General features: G+C 38.5%; 1 protein-coding gene across 3 annotated transcripts in view; it reads left to right on the top strand.

Annotated features, from left to right (window-relative positions):
* Positions 1 to 23794, top strand: part of BMPR1A (bone morphogenetic protein receptor type 1A) — an 80227-nt gene that overhangs the window by 29632 nt on the left and 26801 nt on the right. Inside the window, exon 2 of one of the 3 annotated variants that reach the window (XM_085229509.1) lies at positions 8127 to 8248. The exons of 1 other annotated variant lie outside the window; for it this stretch is intronic. The gene's annotated coding sequence lies outside the window, so the exon portion shown is untranslated. Of the gene's footprint in view, positions 1 to 8126; positions 8254 to 23794 lie in introns of all 3 variants that reach the window. One more of the 3 variants, XM_085229508.1, reaches the window with a different exon arrangement.

Here is a 23794-nt window from a genome sequence, read left to right as displayed (position 1 = left end):
TATTTTAGAGTTTGTTCACCAACAGGTGGTATTGCCATATGAAATGATCCTGTTTCCAAGCAGTTAATTGTTCTCTCTAAGTGGCCTGTTACCAGTATTTACTGGAAGTTTATTTTTTATTTAAAAAAAAAAAACTAAAAAAATTACTGTTTTTATTCAGGCCCTTGATGAATGCTCCGTCAGTCGTGTGCATCTGGAGAAGAGAATCTGAGATGAATAGAAATTATTTACTGTTATTTCTGACCATACAAATCAGTAGGAAATACAAGAAGCCATATTAACTATTTAGATAATTATTTAGCATGTCTTAGAACTTTTTCTTAAGTTTTCCTCCCCTGTGTTTGTCTCTGCCCTTAAGGTCTAGTCTGTTTGTAGTTATTTTTTTTCACAAATCTGTCATTAGAAATCACAAGTCAAGTTGGACAGAACCTTGATTTGGTGCCTGAAGATTTAGAGGCAATGCAGTGTTCCAGCACTCTGAGCTCATAGCTGTTAGATGTAATAGTTGAAGTGGCTGAGTATATTTGAGCAGTTTAGTCTGTATACCAAGTTAGCCACGTGCATTTCTTCCTACATAGTGCTGCTGTACTTTAAGCTCTGCTGTGAGCTCTGCTTGAGCAGAAGTTGAGACCTTGGTGGCCTAAGCTAGTCCAGTTTAGACTTGCAAAGCAAGTTCCGCATCATCATGCAAATGATAACGATGGAACATCTTTTTATGGTCATATTTTCTGAGATTCTAGTGAGTAAATGGTTATTCCAACACTATACAGTTTGTTTTCATCGCACTAATTTCCTTTGTTCATTTTTTAAAATAATTTTGAAGAAATTTTCAGGGACCAAGGCTGCAAGGATAAAATCCTTACTGCGAACTTTGGAATCAAATATTTTTGATTCCATAGTTATAGCTTTTATTTGAGGTGATATGCATACTTATTTTAATATGTTATCTTTTTTGCAAAAAAGAACTCCTGTTTTTTCTGGTGATGGGACTAATTGCTATCAGAATAACAAATTAGTCTTACTGTATCTGAAAGAGTGACCTAAATGTATTACCCTGTTTATTAAAGAAGTTCAATTCACTTACAGCAGATAGAATCAAATGCTACCGAGTTAATTTCATACAGTTTTCTGAGTTATAAAGCATGCCTTCACCTCCCTCTACTGATAAAAGTTGGGGGGGTTTTGTACCATTGGATTGTGGAAAAAATGGTAAAGCTTTTACTTTTGTATTCCCTGCCAAAGACCTGTACTAGTATCTATACTTGTGACTATGTTGAAACGTGTAATTTGTTCTGAAACTAATTTCTCCTATTTATTTCCTTGGAAACTACAACAGCTACGAAGAGCAAAACAACACTATTTGATGGAGCAAATTCTCAGCTACAAAAAAAATGGTATTTTTCAACAGTCACCACTGTTAGCTATGTTTTTTGGCAATGATGGATTATTCTAGGCTACTTCAGAATTTATTTTGTCCGATTGCAGTACCTGAAATTAAGTGTGTGGTAACTCCAAAGAGAGCAGTAGGTTGGATGTAATATCTTTTATCCTTACCTTAAAGCTGATGTCTACAAAAGGCCCACATTTGGTTGTCTCCTTTAAAGATCTTTGCAGAGAGGATGTTGGTTCTCTATCTTGACTTATCACTGTTTCACATAAATGAGCTTATATTCTGGGGAATATAGGTGAATGTACTGGGAACTAAGCTACATTTATATCCTTACACAGAAACTTTTCAACCTGTGGAATCTCACAAGCACAAATCCTTTGTAGCTTTCTGGGCCTCCTCATCTGAGCATCCTTATTGTGTGTAGTCGGTTTCTTCCAAGCAGTATTGAGAAGTTGTAACTTGTCTGAAGGAAAACTCATATCAATGATGTTTTACTGAAGATTCTTAAGATCTGTTTAAGCTGCCAACAGGTGCCTAGATATTCTTATTTTCATATCTTAATGAAAAGTAGTGTTTTGTTTTGGTATTTTTTTTTTCTTAGTTATAGCACATGTTGTCTTGGTTCCCTCCAGAAGTGTTAGTTTGCTGCCTTGGATGTTAGTGTGTAATCCATGTCGCTTTCTGTCGGTAAAACTGAAATGCTTGACAGGCCTGCTCATGGTAGAGGCCTGTAGCCATTCCTTGTTGTGTGACAGACTTCTGGTTTCCTTAATGACTCTTCCATGTTTCCATGTGTTTGAGACTGTTCAAGTGATGGCTCTAACTTCATATTTGAGATTCAAGGACCTGAAAAAGCCATGGATGGTTTTCACATACCAGGCTTCAGTTTTTGTGTTCAGCTTATTCAGAAAGTACTTTTGATAGCATCCAAAGACCAAAGGTGTTTGAAGTTGTGATACTATATCAGGAACATTTTTATTTTTGTATATATAAAATAGTACAATATATTTAAATGAAAGCATTCCTGAAAGTCATCCTCACGTTTGAGTTATTCTGTGAAAAGACAGACTGAAGAAATACTTGGCCTTCTGCAGGAATCTTAGTGGGAGGAGGAAGAGGGTCACCTGTCAAAACATGATCTAATGGTCCTGCGGCACTGGCAGGAGGTAGATTTCACTGGTGCTTTTGTCAGAGAGAAATTGAAGTCTGGGCAGCATTCCCAGGATCGGTGTTACGATAAGAATGTGCTCCTCTAAGTCTGTGTGCCAAGTGATTGCTTGCTGTTGCTTTCATCTGCACGAGGCAAACCACTGTCCAAGTGGCAAGGCCCGGTGAGGTTCCGAAGCGCACTGGGAAAGTGGACTATGAAAGTTAACTGATGACTAAGCAAAACAGAGCCCAGGCAGTTTTTGATAATTTGCTGAAACTTAGGAAGAATGAGAAGCATGTGATTTCACAGCTAGCCTTATGTTTTCAGGGGTGTCAACTGCAGCAGAAGGCTGTGTTAGCTGTATTCTGAGAGGAAGCTCAGATTGTATGTGCAGTGGGGTTTTTCTGGTGGCTACCTCCACAGTTGAAGTAAAAGAGTTGTTTTTTTAGATCTCTTACGAACAGAAGCACTTTTCAGAACTGTTCTGGGTACTTGGAGGGCTGTGGGCTGTGATGAAAGTAGTTGCTGTACAGCGCAATCTTTAACCCAGTTGGTTTAGTAACAGAGCTTGGCAAATTAGATTCTGACTTGACTTCTTCATGCTGGATGAACTATCCAACTTTGGTGTGTCACCAGTGCTGTAAGCTGATGAGACTGCCTTTGGGAATGGCCTACTGAAGAACTGCTTTTGATTGAACAAGCTGCTGTCAGATAGCTTTCAGTCCCAAAGTCTAGAGAATCAGCTGATTTTTCACTCTCTTGGCTCATTGGACCTGTGAGTGAAGAATATTTGAGACAACTGAAAGATCTATGTTACTGTGAGCACGGAGCCTGCTTGCAAAGCAGCTATAGATGATTAGCCCCATTAAGTCCTCTGGGTGACTCCAGATAGTGTAGGTATTCCACAATGAACTGGTAATGATCTCCTAAGAAAAGTGAAGATTTAAAACCTTTCTGCTGTAGGAAACTGCATCTGCTGGGACAAAGTAAGAGCCTAGTGGAATTTTCTGTTCTTTTTGCCAAGGCAGACTTCTGTTACGGATCTAAGTCAGTATCACAGGACAGGTTTAGGTCTGGATTCTCATCATGACCCCAATAAAAAACTCATTGTGTGACAAGGAATTCTGAAGGGTACGGTGCCTTGCGATGTATGTACGAGTACATTTGTCACGGCGTAAAACTCAGTCTCTCTTTCTGTCTCATGCTGCACAGTCCAGCTCACTCAGGAGCTTATTAAAATTAAATTTTAAAATTAGTTTTCATGGGGGTATATTCTTATTGAAGCGGGAGATTGATCAAAAACTATCTTGTCTCAAGAATTGGATAAAGGTTCTTGAACCATTTTTTCAGGCTCTTTAACATCTTGCTACCTGATGCTCAGGCTGCAGAGCACTAAGTTTGTTCAGCCCTAGCATCACTTCATTTTGTGTATTGGTCCCATATGTTTTGAAAGGGCTTTGTTTACTAGAATGCTCATATATACCTTTATTGTTCCACAGACAAAGCCACCAAGCCTCACTTGTGCTGAAGGCCATATTGCTTTTGCTTTTCCAGCTTAGTGTGGCTTTTCTCGCATGTACATTTGTTGAAAAGGATTTCTTTAAGAAATTCGTATCCTTGAATGTGAACTTTGAAATAGTACTGGAAAATATGGTATGGCAGCATTTTAAAATTCTACTCAAATTTTACAGCTATATTAGATTTGTCATAGCAGTATAATCACTGTTTTGATCAGTTTGTAGCTTACAGCCGCTCTGGCTACATTTTCCAGTGGTAGTCATAAGACTGAAGCATCTTCCAGGGTACTCTCACAGTCTGGACCTGCAGTGTATTTCTGTGTTCACAAATTTCTAATAAAAACTTTTGTTTTTGCCTGTGGTTTACCCTAAAATGGATAATTCTGCTTCTGAGATCTCTCCTGTCTGTCGTTTAAGAGAACTGTCAGCTGGCCATGGGCACTCCAGCACTGCATACAGACACGTTGCTGGCACCACCTGCTTTCCCCATTCTCCCCTTTGCTCACACTCCCATAAAATTTATTGCCCCCTTTTTGTGTTTGTTGATTTTAAAAAATTTTTTTTTGGTCTGATATCACGAAACCCACACTTAGAATTTATAGGAAAACAAGATTGTGCTTCAAAAATTGGGATGGAGGTGTGACCAGTTGAATGGTTAACCCAGCAAAACTGAAGCAATGATGGAGGCTGGATTAGTTGAAAATGGGGAAGGTCTAACTGGAAACTGGAATTAATTGAGGGATGTTTAACCCATAATCTGTACCAATGAGTTCTTCTGTGATCAGATACACAATTGCAGTTGAATTACTGCAATTCAAATTTTCTATACTTATGTTCCTTAAGTAAACATGAATTTGCAAGTAAAATGCACACATGACTTTAAGAAGTTTAATAACAACAATTTCTGTGCAAGTATTTGCCATCTTCATCCTTCTTTTCCTAAGTTTCATGGTAAGTCAGATTTTGTTAAAAGTTAAGAGCCTTCCTTTGCATCCTGTCTTCTGGCAGTTGTAGGCTTCCTCTGTACTGACCATTCCTCTTTGTTTCTGGGCTGTTTCTGTTTATTCAGCTATAGATTTGTCAGATACTGGATGTTAGCAGCCACATAGCAAAGCCCTTCATCTACTTGATGATTGTTTATCCTACTCTAAAATTTCTAACCTATATTAAATGTTCCTTTTTTAATTCTCCTTGAAATAAAGGGTAATTCTCACTTTTCCCCAATTACAAGAAGATGCTTTGGGGAGGAATCAGTCATTTAAGATTTAAAATAAAAATGAAATATCAAAGCTGAAAGCTGACAAGATAGTGTCTGAGTTTCAGCTGGGATGGAATTGTTTTCTTTAGAGTGTCTGCTATGATGCTGTGTTTTGTTTCTAGGAGAACAATGTTGATAACACACTGATGTTTATAGTTGCTGCATTGCACAGGGCCAGGGCTGCTATCAGCAAAGGTCCCAAGGAACTAGGAGGGAACAGAATTAGTATCTCTTCCTATCTGTGGGCCTGTGTCTCAGCTGTGGAGAAGCTGTCCCAGGAATTCCAGCAATTCAGAGATGCTGTGTCTTGCTCCCCATCTGCACAAACCAATCTCAGCTATTAGAAGTAAGCGCTCCTCCGCTCAAGAGGATATAGTGAGTACACACCATGTACCAGCCTGTGGTTTTCCCTTTGTGACCATGGGGAGGATGTGAGGAAGTGAGGTAGAAAACCCACCTTGGCCCTCAGGCACTGGTAGCTGAGTTGAAAACTCAAGAGGGGGCCTGTCCAGGCTGGGTATTCTAACTGTTCCCTGTGACCTGCTGGTGACTGCAAATTTACACTTCTCTGAGTTAGCAGTATATTATAATTAGTGTATTAATGTAATTCTGATATCTTTTTTTTTTTTTTCAGATTGAATGGTGAAATTCTGAGTTAATAGTGTACGAAGAATTCAAATTTAATCCTGTTATAAAAAATTCCAAGTCTATCTGGATTTATATGTAACTAGTGTGAAGCGCTGAGACCTGTGTGCTTCTGAAGCTGTTAGTGCTTCTTGTAGTCACTGCAGTAGATAAAGTTCTAATGAAGTGAAGATGCATTGTGAATAACTTAATAAATAGCTTGGTTTGTAATTTATGACATTTTTCTGCAAAATGCTACTGAGAATGCCATAAAATATTTGGAAAAACTAATGTTAGCAGTTGAGCATTCTGGATAACAATAACGTAAGTCACTGTTTTTTATAAAGTTAAGTACATTCTGACGTAGCATCTCATGCTGATGAAGAAATTGCATAAAAGTAACAGAATGAGGTCACTCATAAATTAATCATTAACTTCACTCATCTCTGAGATTTTTGTAGCCCTCTAAAAAAAAAAGGAGGCGATGAATTTCATGTTGACACACAAATTTAATGTCATGAGAGAGACTGTGCCCACATTACCCAGTGGTAAGGCTGATAGAAGAGAATCAGATCTGTCCAGAGCAGAGAACCTAATAGGCACGCTGTAGAGGTTGTGAGGGTTTTACTTGAATACCTTGATTAAAGATAGGGAGAGAGATGGATTTATTTTGCAAATTCTTTATAAGCTTACTTTTAAAAAAGCAAAACCAAACTCCACAACGCATCTTTGCATGGCAAGAATGGTTTTTCTATTCTGCTGTGGAAGAAATAGCTGTCAAGTGTCAGCCTGTCTGCTCAGTGGAGACAGTTGTCTTGAAGAACTGCTGCTATCCGATACTCAGGATGGTTTCAGATTGCCATTTTGCACAGATTTATTATTCATTACCAGGACTATTAAACCTCAGTGTGTTAGGAGCAATACTTATAAATGGACGTGGAGACAGAAGTATTTTGACCTTGTGATGATAAATGTTCTCATGGAGCTTAGAAAGGAAACAGGAAGTGGACACAAACTTTTCCTCTGCTAGAAATGATGTGGGTGCATGCTTCATCCGTCCCTGTTCCTAATGCTGTTGGCCTTCACATTCAAAAATAAGGCATTAAATCACTAGATTGTAAGATTGATTGTATATTTTTAACCATCTGTGTTAGTGACGTTTGAGCTTCTGTTTTACTGTCAAGGTCATGTTTGCAGTCTTAAGACTGGAAGCTCTTAGTGATAAAATTCTTGTGTGATGTTTCTAAAAGCTTCAGATAGAAAAGAAACATTCACAAATTGTGATGTGATAAAATGGGAAGAGCTGGCAATATGTGCCACATGCTCAAGTTGGAATCTAAGTAGAAAACCTGATAAGCCCAAAATTTGTGTTATGTTTGAAAACCAAGGGCCAGTTGACACAAGTCAGGCTTGCTCTTAACTGTTAGAATGCTGCGTGAGAACCTGCCCCTTGCTTTTCTCTGATGTTCGGGTGTAGGCTATTTCACAAACATGAACAAAAAATCAAACTCAGTATTTTATTCCCAAACTTCTGGCTTGCTTTTTCTTCTTGGGAGCAATCATGCTTGTGTGTAACTTCAGTAAACCTAGTGATGATTTCTCAGAATACTGGAGTTCCTTGTGTGATGGAACCAGTGGGATGATATTACTGTATTTTTGTTGTGGATCTGCAGTCTTGAAGATTCTTGAGTGTTTAATAAAGATTGATTGGAGCATTGTTTCTTTTTTTTTCCATTTGTGCCATCAACAATACGTCTGACTCCTAATCTGTTTTAGAAATAAAATTGGAGAAACTGAGTGGTTTGTAAACCTGATTGCTGCAGGACAGGTGAATCCAGGAGTTATTGGATGGTAATTGGCAAAGATGAGAAAGGCACATAGGAAACCTATTTAGAGGGACTTTTAGCATCCCTCCTCCCCAGGATCTCCCATCATCTACGACAAACCTGTACGTCACCTAAACTGAATTGAAAATGCTTTTCAGTACAAATATTTTGTAACTATACAACTTGGTAGAAATGTAAGAGTCTGAAAAGCTGGATTTTTTTCTAGGAGCAGATCGTAATAGCAGATGACTTCCATTATTTCGGATATCAGTATCTTCAATATGCAGTTTGCATTATGTACTATAAGCTGTCAGTACAATTTCTTTGGATAACTCGTAAGTCAAATTTTTTTATTTTACAGATTCATAAAAATATGCATTTCCATAATACCACCTTTGAACAAATGAAGTGGAAATACAGATGAAAACAGTCTGGAGGAAGCTTGAAGTACAATATAGTTTCATTCAGTTTCTTAATTCTGAAGTAAGGTAAATATATCAAAAATATTTTTAATAAATATTTTTAATGTTCCCCGAGTAAATATGCATATGATAAGCAGCCACCTTATGTTTCCTTCAAAAAAAAATTTAAGCTGCTGCTTTTTTTTTTTTTTTTTTTTTTTTTTTTTTTTTTTTTTTTTTTAATGCTGATGACGGTGTTTTTAACATCATGGTGAAACTGCTGTTTGGTCGTCTTTCTGTTTTGTGTTTAACTTAAGAAAGGAAAACAAATGAGTATCAAATACAGATATCTATTTTACTGAGAGAGATTGGAAAAAAGTTACTACTATACAAATTCTGTTTGCTGTAACCTGCCAAGTTACAGTCAGGTCACAGTTATAATTAATCTTTTAGTGGAAGTAAATGACTAGTTTTGCTGCTAAGTGACAGGTGCCTGTTGGCCATCTTGTCCTCTGGCATAGTGCTTGATGGCTATTGAGTTTTATTATACTGTTTTTTTCTAATTGTTACTGCTATTAGTAATGGTTTTTCATACTAAATTCCACTGCCTTTATATTTTGAAGTCATTCCTGTGATTGATTATGAACGCTGTGCATGGGGCTTTGGTGTGTTGTTCCAAGTTTGCTGTTTTGCAATGTCTGAATCTTTTTTTCCTTTATGTAATTAAGCACTAATTACAATCATCCTGTTATGTTGGATTTTGACACATTTCAAAATTCTCTTATGCAATATTAATTCAGTTGGTACTGGCCCTTCTATCTTCTCACTGTCGTTGCTGAGGCAATGCCCACATAAAGTGTTCAAGATCTGTAACTGTTGGCCCTTCCTCTCACTTTTTCCCATTTGGGTATGAACATTGTCTCACGAGAGATGGGACAGCTTCAGAGGCTTGCACTCTGAGACTTCACCAGTCATTATCGATTCTTTTTCAAAGGAAGTTTGTTTCTTGGATTATGCTGTAGCTTACGGCCCCTATTACAAATTCACCTTAAATCTCTTTTCAAGAAAATAGAAACTTCAGGTACAGCAGCTCTATCTCTCTTTCACTTCCAAAGATCAGCCAAGGGAGGTTGAAAGGAGTTTTTGTGTTTGACTGATACATGCTATTTAGAGAAACATATAGTTTTAGAGGAAAATGCTGCAAGGAAAAGATCAACATAGAATTTGACTAACCTGTATTTTTTTCTTTTGCTGATTTGTTATTTGAAAACAGTAACTTTCTGCACAAATTGACAAAGCTCTAAAGCTTGAACTCGTGGTGGAAAGTGCAAAATCTGTAGTCAAATCTACAGTACTTCAGGTGAGGAAGATCCTAATCTGGTCTACATGGGACACATCTTGATTTATGTTAGCTTTTGTAATGCTATTTTACTCAAGTTTCTATACCCAACAGTACAAGAAGATAGGCAAGCTTTTATTCTTTTTTGCATTTAATCACATGTTCCTCATATTGGAGAAAGGGTAATTCAAAGACCAGTTCCACTGTGTTTCTTGCAGCCAAAGTAACATTAGATCTAGCACATTTATGCGCTACTAAAAAGTTAAAGGGCAGTGCTGAATGTAACAGGCTTTGCATTGACACAAAGCTAAAAACAAATTTATTCCTGTTTTTTTTTTCCCTGTGGAGGGGAGCAGATCATTTCCCATCCAATGACACAGACAACTGAACAATACATAACAGGCTAGATGTAAGGAAAAAATCTTACACAGTGAGAGTGGTGAGGCACTGAAACAGGTTGCCTAGTGTTATGTTTGATGTCTCGTCCCTGGAGACTTTCAAGGTGAGGCTGGATCAGGCCCTGGGCAACCTGATCTAGCTGTGATGTCCCTGTTCATTGCAGGGGAGTTGGACTAGATGACCCTCAGAGCTTCCTTCCAACTCCAAGGATTCTATGATTCTATAATTTTTTTCTTTTAAATTGCTATAGAGTTCTCTCAAAATGTGTCACTGTCTTAAAAGATCTCTCTTTTGTCTACCAGAAGTAACGGTTTTTCTTCTCAGCCATGTAATTACAAAAAAATATCAGAACAGAGATTGTGGAGAACTTTTTCACGCTAATAGGAGACTGTATATGTTAGGGGCTGTCTGTAGCATTGAAGAGCTTCATTAAACAGGACAGTCTGCTCTGGACATCAGAACCACAACAGCCAATGAGAAGAATGATACATGTGTGGAATTGAAAGGATAATATGTGTTTGGGTAATTATTGGAGTTATACAGGAATAGAGAATCGTAAAGGGCGGGGAATGTGTCATCACAGAACAGTTCTTTCATCCTATTGCCCGCTGTTCAGAATGATCCCATTCCCAACGCATGTAGAGCTGATGAAGTAGCTGATTCAGAGGAAAAGGGAAAACTTTCATGAAAAATCTCTCTCCTTTCATGTAAGAGACTTGAGGAAAAGGTACTTTTTTGGAGACTGCATATGTAGATTGGCTGAAGTAAGGAATACCAGTAAATATTTATGACTTCGAAATACCCACTGTATTTTCTTCTTAAGTATCTTTAAGATACTGTCCTTATTTGAAATAAGCTGGAAAATGGGCAGATGCCCTTCTATTGCACAGTGAGAAAAAGAAAGGGACTTTTTTTTGCCAATATTTGTTTATTTTTGTTCTCTGATGAGGCTGGGCAAAAGCTGTCATGTGGCAGAGCGTAAGTAGATGCACTTGGACTGAAAACTCCAGATGAAATACGCCTTTAAAAATAGAATGGTGGAGAAAAAAATAATGCCACAAAGCCATAAAAACTCCGCAAGTTACTTCCCCTCCCTCTCCTGCCCCTTGTGCACTGTATTTTTCAGTAGTTAGATTATTAGCAGTAGATGGAGAGGGGAAGCTTTTTGATGCTTTTCTTGTAGGTGAACAGATGATCTGACAAAAAGTAAAACAGTACCACTAATCCACCACAAGATTTCACTATCTTGACACAGCTTGTCCAGTTTTTACTGAAGATTATGGACTTGAAAGTCAACATGAAAATAAAAGAAGGAGCATGTCTGAACCAAATAAACCCAGAATTTTTTGCCAGTCATTTCTATTTTTACGTGTTCTACCTTCTCTTTTCATTCCTTTTGTAATTTAATAGCTGGGTAACGGATAAAAAATGAGAAATCAAGGTTACTAGGGCCAAAAGGGAAAGAATATAAATACTGGCTTTAGATGGAGTGTATCATCCCACGTGTTGGCCAGCCAATTTACTCCCTGAGTGAGATCAGCCTGCAGTGGTGCATTTCACACCGTGAAGTGCTTTCAGTTGAATTTTTGGCGGGGGCACTTTGACACCCACAAAACCCTGTGAAAGTGAATGCTTTAATTGTAAATTTATGCTGTGTAAAAGATGATGTTATCATCTAAAACTTCATTTGTTAGTTCCTAAGTGGTATACCAAGACCATTTGTGATTAAATCTTTTTGGCTATCTCCTCTGTGTTAAGGTTCAGTGAAGCACGTCATGCATCTCTGGCAGCTTTTGACCTCTCAAGATGAGGAACAATCTTGATTTATTTTGGTCTCTCTTTAATGCAGAATGTCTTTTTAATATGGCATTTCCTTGTACCTCTGGTAGCTGTACCTTATTTTTGGGGCGCTGTAAAATTCTCTTGCGTTATATTTAGTAGGGTACATGCCTTCTTCTTGATTGTAACTGTGAATTTGTGCAAGTCTTCAGCATTTGCGTGATGTAAGTGGAGAAATGCGGCATAGTATGCTGCACTTAGTCAATATGGCCGTACGATCTTAATTACCTTCTGCAACTAGTCTCCTATGTCATGTTGTCTCTTTATTTAATATAAAGATTTTATTTGTGTGATTAGTTTTTCTTCACGATGTTGAAAACAATCTGGATTACTTCAGTATATATTTTCCATTAAACCTTAAAATATTCCCTTAATTCATCTTGCCTTTAGCAGGCAATAACTAGAAGACGATTAAAGACCTCTGATCTAGTGGTGTTTAACCAGCAACTTCAGTTGACTGTTTTGGAATAAATTCCTACTTTCCAGCTTCTATTGCCTGTAGAGTCACCTTTTTCTCCTCCCAGGCTGGTGGTGATAGGGCTATCTCATCTCATGTGACGGAGCTTCTTCATTGAGTAGCCAGGATCACATGTCAAGTGTTTCAGAACAAAATCTTCAAGCTATGAGATGTTTTTCTTGCAATGGTTTTCCTATTAATCATCAAGATCTCCTCTGTTGAATAAGGAAGCAATTATTCTAAAAGGTTGGGGTAGCTGTCTTTGAATTTTCTTGGCAGCAATCTATTGGCTAGGAGTTAATTCTATAGCAAACAGGCTCAGCCACTTCAGACTCAAACCACAAATGGGAAATGCAGGTCAGTATGCTCATAGCATTTTCCAGGAGTGGAGTAACCAGAAATCCATGTCCTCTTTTTTATCTGCTGATCAAAACTGGAAGTGCCAGTGATTCCACTCTGGAGTTGTTCTCTTCTGATGCATGCTGTCACACATTTTGCTGGACCTTTGGAAAGTAGTGTGTGTCTAATCTGTGGTCGATGTCCTCTTGACAGTACTTACGTTTTTTAGATCCATTTGTCCTAGTTTCACCCAAGTTGTTCCAGTAGTATGACCATCTTGCTCTCAGACAGCTTAATGCATGAGACTTCCTGATTGCTGTCTGTCAAACCAAGACTGTCAGGTTCAGGAAGATCGAGTTATGCTGTTCTGCAGTCCCTTTATGCTCATTTTTATGTTGAACCTGTTAAGCTCAGAATCTCCTGTTGAAAGTCTGGTGAGTAACAGCTCTTAAGAAATCTGTGGAAGTTCCTGTGTAGCAAGAGGAGGCAGTAAGAGGGGTGAGCTACTGGCACAGAGAGGTTGTGGAAGAGAGGTGGTGGAAAACCCATCCCTCAAACCATTCAGGGTCAGGCTGCACCATGCTCTGAGCAACCTGATCTAGCTGCGGATGTCCATGTTCATTGCAGGGGACTAGTTGACCTTTAAGGGTCCTTTCCAACTCAAACGGTTCTATTATTCTATAAGGTTCAATTTTATAACTTATTTATATATCTGAGCATGGGAACTTAATATCGTAGAGTGGAGAACTAAGAAGATGGGAGAAGTATAGAGGGAATGCATTCACAGAACGATCTGAAGATGTTTCTGTTGATGAGAAAATATTTTACAGACAGTATTGTGCAGTTAGAAGCATTCCTGATTTTCTGTTTTGGTTATTTCTTGACTTGTTTAAATTTAACCATTTAAATTAAGAATGGTAAGATGTAGTTAGGTTCTGAACAATAACACAAGGAACGTTTTGTTTTCATTTGAAGTACAGCTTCTCTTTCTCCCCCTAGTGCAGTAGGAAATGGCTGGTTTCCTTGTTTCTGAGATGTGGTATGCTTAAAAAATGAAAAATAAACTGTAACAAAATCTTGTTAAAGAAGGCTTATTTTTTATCGTGTATTTCAAAAATGTTGTGTTTACAAAACAGTACAAGATTTCAGAGTCTTGAGTAATCTGAGTATTTTAAAACTTAAGTAGTCAATTTCAAAACTTCATAAAAATACATACAGTGGAATATAATCTGAGTAACTAGGCAGTAAATATTAATGTCTTGGTTAGTTATCTGCCATTTAAATATTCTGCTTTTTTTTTTTTAACAGGAAGGTCTGTTAATGCTATAGAATGGAGGATCATTTGTTGATAAGTTATTTAAAGAAAAAAAAAAAGCTTTTTGTTCCATAGACTTTGCTATGAACTGACTTGTGATAATGTCATTAGTTACTTCTAACAATGTAAATGCCAAAAAGTAAGCTAATTTGGCTGTAGTTATCAATAATGTGAAGGGCAAACTAACAGGAAAAAAGGCAAGATTATGTAATCTGGAAAAAATATGAAAGTAGTACACAACTCTGGAATGACTGATTAAATCAGGATGATGAAAGAAAAAGTCATTTGATCCATTTGGTGTGAATTTAAGGTAAGGAAAATATATTCCTGTAGGATGAGCAAAGTCAAATATTTCCTTTAGTGGAGGTAAAAGGAGTCTTGCTGCTCTTCTCACCAAAACAAGTTCAGTGCTGTTGCAGCAGACATTTAATCAAAATAGTAAGGCTGACGATTGTAAAATACTAAAAGGTTGCAGTAGATATGAAATTGAGAAATAGACATTGAAGACTTTACTATGAAGTTTTAGAAACATCATTGCATATCTACATCTGGAAAGGTGTGAGAGACTGTCATCTTTGTGAGCAGAACTTGTTACCCATCTGTTCTTGTGAACGTGGTGGCTATCACATACAGTGTGTGTATGAAGGCAGTAGGGTGGATGTCCCTGTTTCAAGTGACTGTGTGAATGCACATATTAGAGCACTGCTTTAAGCTGAGGACTTGGAGGACATAGCCTTTGGAGTTTTTGCCTCTGTGAAAACATGTTGCAATACTGTTTAATATGTATATTGAAAGAGTAGGCATGTGAATGAGCAAATGGGAGAAAGCTTTAGCCTGTATTTGTGTGTTTTGTATGCATACTTCTGAAGAAAATAGAACCTTAGATGTGTATGATTTTTAGCTTGAGTTTCCTGGAAGCTGCAGGTTGCTTACACTGATAAGGTAGTTGCCATGCACAGATGACTCCTTGTTGTGACACAAGTGAAGTGTCTTGCACCCAGATTTTAAAGGTCTGTGGCTGGTCGCAGTGACAGAAAATACGGGCCTGCTGGAGACGAAGCAATGCTAGAAGGGTCCCAAGAAGATCAGAGGTTTCACAGTGAGGTTGTCTGCAGAACATACCCCAAAGTGTTGGACCTTTCCTCAAAGACACTGATCTTTTTCCGAGATTTGAAATACTTGATCACTTGTGTGGTTTCAAGTTGCTAGTTTTTGAAACACTGATTAAAAGCCATCTAACTGGAAAGAGGAATGGAAATAAATATCTGGGAAATGACAAAGGATTGATCATAATGAAATGTGCTGCATTTGCTAGAGGTGGTTCAGGAATGGTGAGTTGTTCTGTCCCTTTTCTTTCTGTCAAAAATAGTTTTTTATGCTCTTTAAATCACAACAAAATTTGTTCCCTTTGTTGAATCTGTAGTTTTCCTGTAACCCATTATTTTTCCCTAACATATTTAATTGGAATAATCAGCCTTAATTCTGACCTGTAGTTATATTCAGTCACGATAACCAGCCCTGAAATACAAGCTTTTTCACAGTTTGATCTTTTTCTTTGTCACCTTTTTGTGGACCACACCTGAAACTATTTACAAACATTGCTAATGAACTTGCTCCTTTTGAAAAGCAGAAATAATCAGTACTATTTTGTTCTACTAACGCATGATAAGCTTCTTCTCTGAATTTTCTGCCCTCAGAAAGTTATTTCTGAAGTTATTTCACATACAATTATGAACAGGAATGAAGAGTATGGCAACTTCTTTTTTTTTTTTTTTTTAAGCAGTTAATTCAAGTAATCTTGCTATGCATGAGAATTGACTGGTTTTTAGTTGCTGTCATTAGAATATGAATCAATTCAGAAATCAGGGATGCACTTTGGTAGACATTTCATATCAAAAACTTCAAGATAAGTTTAAGTGCATGCAAGATTTTGAGTGGTGGAGATGGGAGACAAGTGTTGAAATGAAGGGATTTTGATGCTATCATATGATGCAGGGACAACTGATGTTTTTTCTTGAAAATCTACATGAATTGCTTGATGGGATCATTAGTTTGAACATTGTTATCCAACAGTCTTGTGGGGTGCTTGCGTGCAGCTGTCTTGTTGCAGTCGAACAGTGCAAATACAAGTTTTGACCTGGATTTATCCATGGTTCTCCTCAGCAGCGAGTTGAGTTCAACCAGAAGTATTTAATTTTTACATTGCGTCTGTCATACTTGCTCTATCCAGCAACTGTTTGGTAACTGCACCAGTTACCAAACTGACTGGTCCCCATGGCTCAGACTGGGGTAGGAAACATGAAGATCTAGGTTTTGCTGGGGAGAAAAAAAAAAAGTCAGGTGCCCCTCACGTCTGACACCACAATAATTTGTGTTGCAGTTAAGTCACATGGTGAAGTTAAAATGAGGATTTTCTCTGTGCTTTCCCTTATTATGTGATGCCAGTACTTTATCTTGCTGTTTTCATTCTTTCTTTTTTTTTTTTTTTTTAAGACAGCTTAAATTCACAAAGAAAAAAAATATCATTTGGGCTTGAATATAGTTGATAGCTGTATCTGGACTTATCAACAACAAAACAAATTACTTGTTTGTTGGAAATGCTCTGAGAGTTGTTAGTTGGATTTTTTTTGGATGCTTTTACACTGAGTGTTGAAAACAGTTGTTTGACAACCAGCATCATTCCATCATCATCACAGTAATTAATATTCTTTTCCTTTATACAGCGGTGAGGCTTTTTCTTCCTTCCCATTTGTAGATTTTGATTTGTTTTCATCATCAATGCCTCTGTGGAGTTTTTCAGCTTGACGGTGGGTCCTCTATACCATACAGCTGCAAGTTCTGGGAATTTAAGCATGTTATGTCTTGGATTGATGTTATTTTTTTCTCTCCGCTATACAACAGTTGGTAAAAATAGAAAATTTGTATGCTTACAATACAGCCAGTGTGTAAGATTCTTTCGTGTCCAGTTGTACAAACAATGTTCTGTACTGGAAGATTGGCCCTGGGTGCTATTTGTATCTAAGGGACCGTGGCAGTCTCTTAACAGACAACAAATGTTTTTTCACTTGAAGAGTGTTATTAATGGAGTTTTATTACATACTGATAGTGTTAACAGATCTGAAAAGTGCATCTTTCAGTTACAGCTAGAGCCAAGGAGGAGGTGATGGGCCTCATGTTAAGCCCAGCCTTCGGTCTTACAAGACAGAGGTGTCTAATTGTTCTACTGCTGTAAAAAATGGTAGTAAAAAATCACCAGGATGCTTATGGTTTATTTGGTGATGAAACTGCCCTGGACCATTGCGTTATGTGTAAAGATGAGGAGGCGAGTCTTCATCCTTGACAGATAATTGGCGTGCGGAGTAGGAGTTGATCGCTGAAAGATAAAGAATCTTGAAAGAAATAAGGATTTGATAGTGTAGATGTGGAAGGATTTCTAGATGCAGTAATGGCCCTGACAGAATAATGCAGCAAAAGACAGAATGTGGTGGTTATGTGAGAGTAGCTTTGAATGACTGCAGAATATCCAAATTGCCAAACAAATAGAGGTGACATAAGGAGGTAGATGCATTTATTTTCAAGACTTTAGTTTAAGGAATTATTGAGACATCAGAGGAGATAAATACGTTCAAGTTTAAGGATGATGGGGGGTGAAAGAGGCAGAATGTTATTATACAATTGTGTCCAAGACTTTCCTGTAATACTGAGCATGGGCAGGTTGTCATGTACTGCAATGGTGAAAGAGCAAAAGCAGGGAAACAAGGAAGGTTGATAGGAGAAGGAATATATTATAAGCTCGGTACCTTAGATTCCTTAGATATGTAATGTTACTTTCTTACCATATGAAGAGAAAAGGTGGCTTGAAGAAAAGGAAAAGAAGAAAAGAAGAAAAAAAGAAAAGAACATTTTAGCTAGAAGTGTTTTAATATAAGAAGAAAAAATACAACGAAGTGTACCAGTTTACATGTTGACATGCCATCCTTAAATCTGCTGTGCTATGGTTGTTGAAAACCTTTTCCTGGTATGTTATAATATCAATTTGCAGTCAGAAGGTAGTGTAACTAATGGAGAAACACTAGTAACAGAACCACTAAACTCCCAGCTGAAATATTTTAATCTGCTTGCTAGTCCTGCTTCTTGTGTATTTGTTTTTGGTGAACTTTGTGTGAAAAATTTTAACAGTATTGCTTCAGTGCAAGAAGTAGAGGACTATAACTGTTGAAGTATAAACATTACCTTTGAACTCTGTCATTGTCTACTAATTGAAATATTACCGTTCAGACTTAGAAATGTCTTTGAAGCTCTATTTGATGAAAGTACATTGTTCAAACTCAAGAGAAGCAGCTTATGTGCATGCCATGTTGTTTCTGTAGTTATTTAACCGAGCGAATCTACAGTGCACTTAGTTTAATGCAAATCAGGGTTAAACTCTTACTTTTGTCTCAGCAAGCCTTGCAGAATACCCAGTCAGAATACTAACGTGGTCCAAGAGGCTCAGCTGCATTCATCCAAAGTCCTGGAAGTTTTTCCCAAAGTAGTAATACCTTCTTACATGTTTCACAATTAAAAACTGAATACTGAGGATAAAAGTAGAAACTGAATGTAGCATAGTAATAATTTTGGATAATTTATACCGTAAATATAGACTTTCTTAATATAGGCATCAAATTTAATACCTCTGTTATTTGTGAAGTAACTGTGCATGAGCGTGGTGTGCTTTATACATAAGTACATAACTGAATTCCTTCCAAGTTCTACATGACATAATTAATGTTGTAATTACAGAATACTTGCAGTTAGCTGGTTTATTCCTTTCTATCCTTTATTTGTGCTGAAACTTTATTTCTGCGGAAACTTTGTTAACGTCCCATGCACCAGGGCTCTCTCTCCTTGCAATCCAGGGCAGCTGCTGGTGAGAGGGCTTGTGATGTTGTTATCCCAGCCACCTCGCTCATTTGCTGGAGGTCAGTGCCTCTGTGGCAGTATCAGCCTTGTGCCAGCTCATCGGCACAGCTGTTCAGAGACCGGCATATTAATTTGAACTGCCAGGGACTCTGCTTTAGGCCATGCAAGACTTGCTGCTGACAATGCTTGCACACCTCTTGTGCTCTTAGTGTGGAGGCGGTCACCTCCTCATGTTTTGCATCTGGAGCCTGTAACCTTATGAAAATATCCCAATGTGAGTTTCTGGGGTGGGTGGTGAGGCTCATGGAAGACAGAAGGCAATTCATGCAGTTGGAGAGAATGGTGAGAAAGGGTGAAAGGGCGCGTTTCAGCACTTTAAAGTTAGAAGGGCACTGTAACAAACAGAGGTAACAAACATAAGAATTACATGCCATTTGGGAAGTACATACCTAAAATCTTGTTTCTGTAGTAAATACACAACATTTAAAAGATTTAGGGAGCGTATAAACTGGAGGGGGAACGACTGTTTATAAGGGTGGATAGTAATAGGACAAGGGGGAATGGTTTTAAACTGAGCCAGGGGAGGTTTAGGTTAGATATTAGGAGGAAGTTTTTCACTCAGAGGGTGGTGAGGCACTGGAACAGGTTGCCCAAGGAGGCTGTGGATGCCCCATCCCTGGAGGCATTCAAGGCCAGGCTGGATGTGGCTCTGGGCAGCCTGGTCTGGTGGTTGGTGACCCTGCACATAGCAGGGGGTTGGAACCAGATGATCATTGTGGTCCTCCTCAACTCAGGCCATTCTATGATTCCACAATTCTATGATTTGATGATTTCCCTTCTGTTACCTCCTCCTAGAAATTATGTGCTCCGTGCCCTGTCAGGAAAGTGTGCGCTTCATGTAACAGGTGACATCACAGCAGCGGATTTCACACTGCAGCATAAGGAGCGAGGGCCCTACGGTCGATGTTACCACGTTGGCTCTCGGGACCTTGGTAATTACTACTCTGCGCTATCGGTATTTCTGAGCCTCGTCAGCAGTACTTGTTAAGCGTTTAATTTCGTGCTTAGTTACTGGAAGCCTTGAATAGGAAAAGGCGATTGAAAATCTGGAGAGGAAGAAAGCAACCCCAGCCGAGCTGTTCTCCGGGGGTAGAGGTGTTCCGGGGGAAGGCGGCATTGTCATGCTAATGCCCGGGGGCCGAGTTGCGGGGCAGCCATGCGAACAATGGCAGTGGAGCCAGAAAGTCTGCGCGGCACCTCGCCGAGCGGGGCCGGGGGGGCTCGGCGTTGCGCTGCTGGCAGCCGGCCACGGCACTGCGGTCCTCGCTGCCTCGTTCGGGCCGAGCCGAAAAGGCCGCCGGTCTGCTTTTCGGTATTCCGTGAGGAAAAGGGCCCGAACCGCCTCAGCTGAGTAGCTCCAACCCCCCTCTTCCCGTGCTGGAAGCCGCACCGTCGGCAGCGGCGGCACCGCCCTGCGGGCGGAGCTCGGCACGGCACGGCCCTCCTCGGCGCGGCGCGGGGCGGAGGCGTCACTGCGCTGGGCGAGGCTCGGGGGCTGGTGGGCAGCTAAGGCCGAGCCGCCCGTGTGTGACAGTGCTCTGCTACCGCACTGATACACTGGCAGGGTGTAAAATACTTGAGACTCCAAACGCAAGTGCGTCAACAGGCACGTTAGTACAACTGTATGATATTTTCAGTAGCGACATAAGACATTTTTTAAAAATCTCTTTTTTCTTCGATTGAGTGGAGTGACAGTAAGGAGCTAGCGAAAATGACAGATGATAAAAGCAATGAAAGAAGGGTGGTAGCGCCTGGAAGAGTGGGAGCAGGTGGTGTTGGCTGGGATAGGGAGGAGCCTGGGTGCCTCTTGCACTTGTGTGAAGGGCAGAACGCCTCAGCCAGTTAATAGCAAAAACAGCACGGCTGGAAGGGGGAAAATGGGTCGAGATGAATATAAGTGGTGTAGTGAAGTCTTGTTTGAATATGCTCAAATTAGAGAATGCATCATGCTTGTAACATGTGGGAATAGATCTGAATACCTGATGGCACTGGGAAAATACGTTTGCTGAATTTCATTACTGTTAATTTAATGGCAGAAACTTTGTAGCAGTTAGTTAATTGGAATTCCAGAGTAACAGTAAGATGGACATTCAAGAGTCCAACGAGTAGCGTCCCCAATTACTTAATTGTGCTGGGCATGGTAAAAAGCAGCTATGCTTTAATTTCTTCATGGTTAACAACTTTGTTTATGAAGCAGACAGATACGTCATGATTTGGTAGTTTGGTTTCTGAAGTCTACAGTAATACGCACATCTGATAGTTGTAAACAATGTGAAATCTTCCTATTGTAAAACTTCTGTTAGTGTCCAGAGTGAATTTCAGTGACTTTCATCCAGCTGCTCAATATCAAGTCCGTTCTTAACATTAACTCTTCTGCAAAAAACAGTTGTTAGGGTTTATGTTTTCTGAGTGAACAAACCCACCGCTCCTGTAAGTTCATTATAAATACATTTATAAATATCCACTGAATTAGGTTATATTATCCATTTCGATCTTTTGAGAAGCGTATGGCACATTTTACTTACTATTTCAAATTTTGTAGCAGATTTTGGCTGGTGAAAGAATGTGGAAACCGTACACACAATCTTGGATTTTAAATGTGTGGAATCACTAGTATTTTTTAAATAATGCTAATATAATCTTTAGTTTAATTGAATTGTTTTTGTGGCCTTGCACAGATAGGTGCATGAACAAGCAGTTTGGAGTAGTTTTTGTTGATGTCATGCAGCCAATTGGCTTGCAGTAGCCAGCAGTCTTCTCATTGACTCCTGACTTCAAAGATTTCAGCCATGGTTTTACCTGCATTTACCTGTGTTTTTCACGTGGCACATTTGACAGTGCTTAAGTATTAACAGATTAAGTTAGTTAATCTGTTTCAGTATGACACTTTTTTGTAGTTGTTATAGGCATGCCTTCCATTAACTACATAGAAATGTGTTTTAAAAAGCAGTCAGAGAAAGAAAAGCAGGGAACATCAAACTTGCAGTTGAATTGTTGGTGTTATGGAATTGACTAAAATGGACTACATTTGACTTTGATCAAAAGTTAACCTCAGTTCTTTTTGTATTATAAATAGGAATATGGAGTTAGAAGCACTCACTTGTTTCAAGATCTGCACCTTTTCTGTCACCTGCAGCTGTATCAGATGGTGGATTTAATTGTTAAGATTTAGTTAGATTAGCCCAAAAACATAACCAGGGTTGGAAATAGTCTTCTAATTTCTGCTCTAAATGCATTTTAATGGCTAGATCCTACCTACTTGTTGAGACAGTAGTTTGCAGATTGAATACTTGTGTGTCTTTTCTTCTTTATTTACATGTTATGCTTTCAAAGATTATTTTTTTTCCTTGCCACTTTCACTTTATTAATCTTTTTGTCTCCATTCACAGGTCTTTCCTGTTCTCCAGATAGTGTTATCAGTTGTCTGCTTATGCTGAATTTATCTGCATTGTCTCTCTTATAGTGCTGTTTCCTCTGGAAAATTTTCAAGGGGGGTCCTCAAGTTGTTTGCCTCAGTCTCCCAGCCACACTGCACTGATACTTCTAACATCTTGTGTTTGGTTAACGATGTCCAAGGACTTCAGTACAGTACCTTTATGCATCAACTCCTAGTCTGCTTAAGGAAGAAATGGAACTTTGCCACTGTCACGCCGTTGTATTTCATCCTGGTTCTCATACTCCAGTTCTTCACGTGATCCAAATCATTTTTTACATAAAAGCAACATTCAACTGAACTGACAGTTCGTGTTTGCCAGAAGAGTTTATCAACAGTCTACTTAATGAGCTTAGTTCTTTAATGAAAAATGATAAATCAAATTGATTCAGTTTTATTTAAGAATTGAGATCCTTGAATGTGGTTGAACTACATGAGCAATTTCCATTCTCAGAACTAATTATTGTCTACTCTGCATTGAATTCTTTACTGTTATTCTTTCAACCAAATTAACAATTATCTGTATCATCATTTCAGGTGTGTTTTAAAGCTCTAATATTTGTAGTACAAAAGTTGCTGTTGCATCAGTCTTAGACTGACAGTCTGGCATTCTGTTCTACCTCAAGGTTGTGTTCAAAGCTGTTGGTATGATTGAGATGGCATGTTTATAGTTACCTAAATCGCATCTTGCCCCCATTACGTGCAGGGACTACAATGAATGTTTTTCAATTTTGCTTAGCCAAATACATTTACCTATTACTTTATATACTAAAGCAGATGTTTTGAAACATCTCTTGTGTGCTGAAATGAACTTAAGTTTTAATTCTCATTTAGTTTGACATTCCATATATTCTCTTTTTACTGTCACTCTTTATTGAAAGTTAGGGATGGTGCAGCTCTTCTGGTATAGGGGTCATGCTGTTAAAAACCACATCTAAAGAACAAGTACCCCTAAATTTTTTACTTCAAAAATCATTTTGGACCACAAGTTTTATGTCCTTTAGCATCATGTTTTTGGAGTCAACATGGTGTAAGGCTAGATGACCAATCTGGTTCATGAATTCGCAGCTGAGGTCCAATTAGGAAAAAAAAAAAGCCACAGTTATAATAACAAAAGCATTATCTTAAATGTTTTTAGGAGGGATATTAATCTACTCTGTAGACAAATTGGACATTGATTATGAATAAATCACTCAAAAAGATTGCAGTTGAATGCTTCTTCACAGCTATAATAGAAAAGAAAGAGATCGAAGACTTTGGAATCAACTAGTTGGCTTGTGATTTTGAATTTCTTCAGTGTAACTGAGTTGACAAACACTCTACTAGTTAATTGGTGCCTTAACACATTTGAAGCACTCCCTTAGTTGTGTCCTTCTACACTATTAATAGTCAATTAATAGTCAGGCAGTTTTTGGAGATGTTCCAGCTATTGCATACCTTAGTGTGCTACAGTGTGCCTGCAGTCTTCCTTGTTAATGGCAGTCCAGAGGCAACTCAGCAGAAATGTAACCATGGCCCTTCAGTTTTGTTAAATGTGGTTTTGTT

This window comes from Meleagris gallopavo, chromosome 8 (assembly GCF_905368555.1).
Source record: "Meleagris gallopavo chromosome 8, MGAL_WU_HG_1.1, whole genome shotgun sequence".
In the NCBI taxonomy this organism is placed as follows: Eukaryota; Metazoa; Chordata; class Aves; order Galliformes; family Phasianidae; genus Meleagris; species Meleagris gallopavo.
This window is presented reverse-complemented; position numbering and strand designations above follow the sequence as displayed.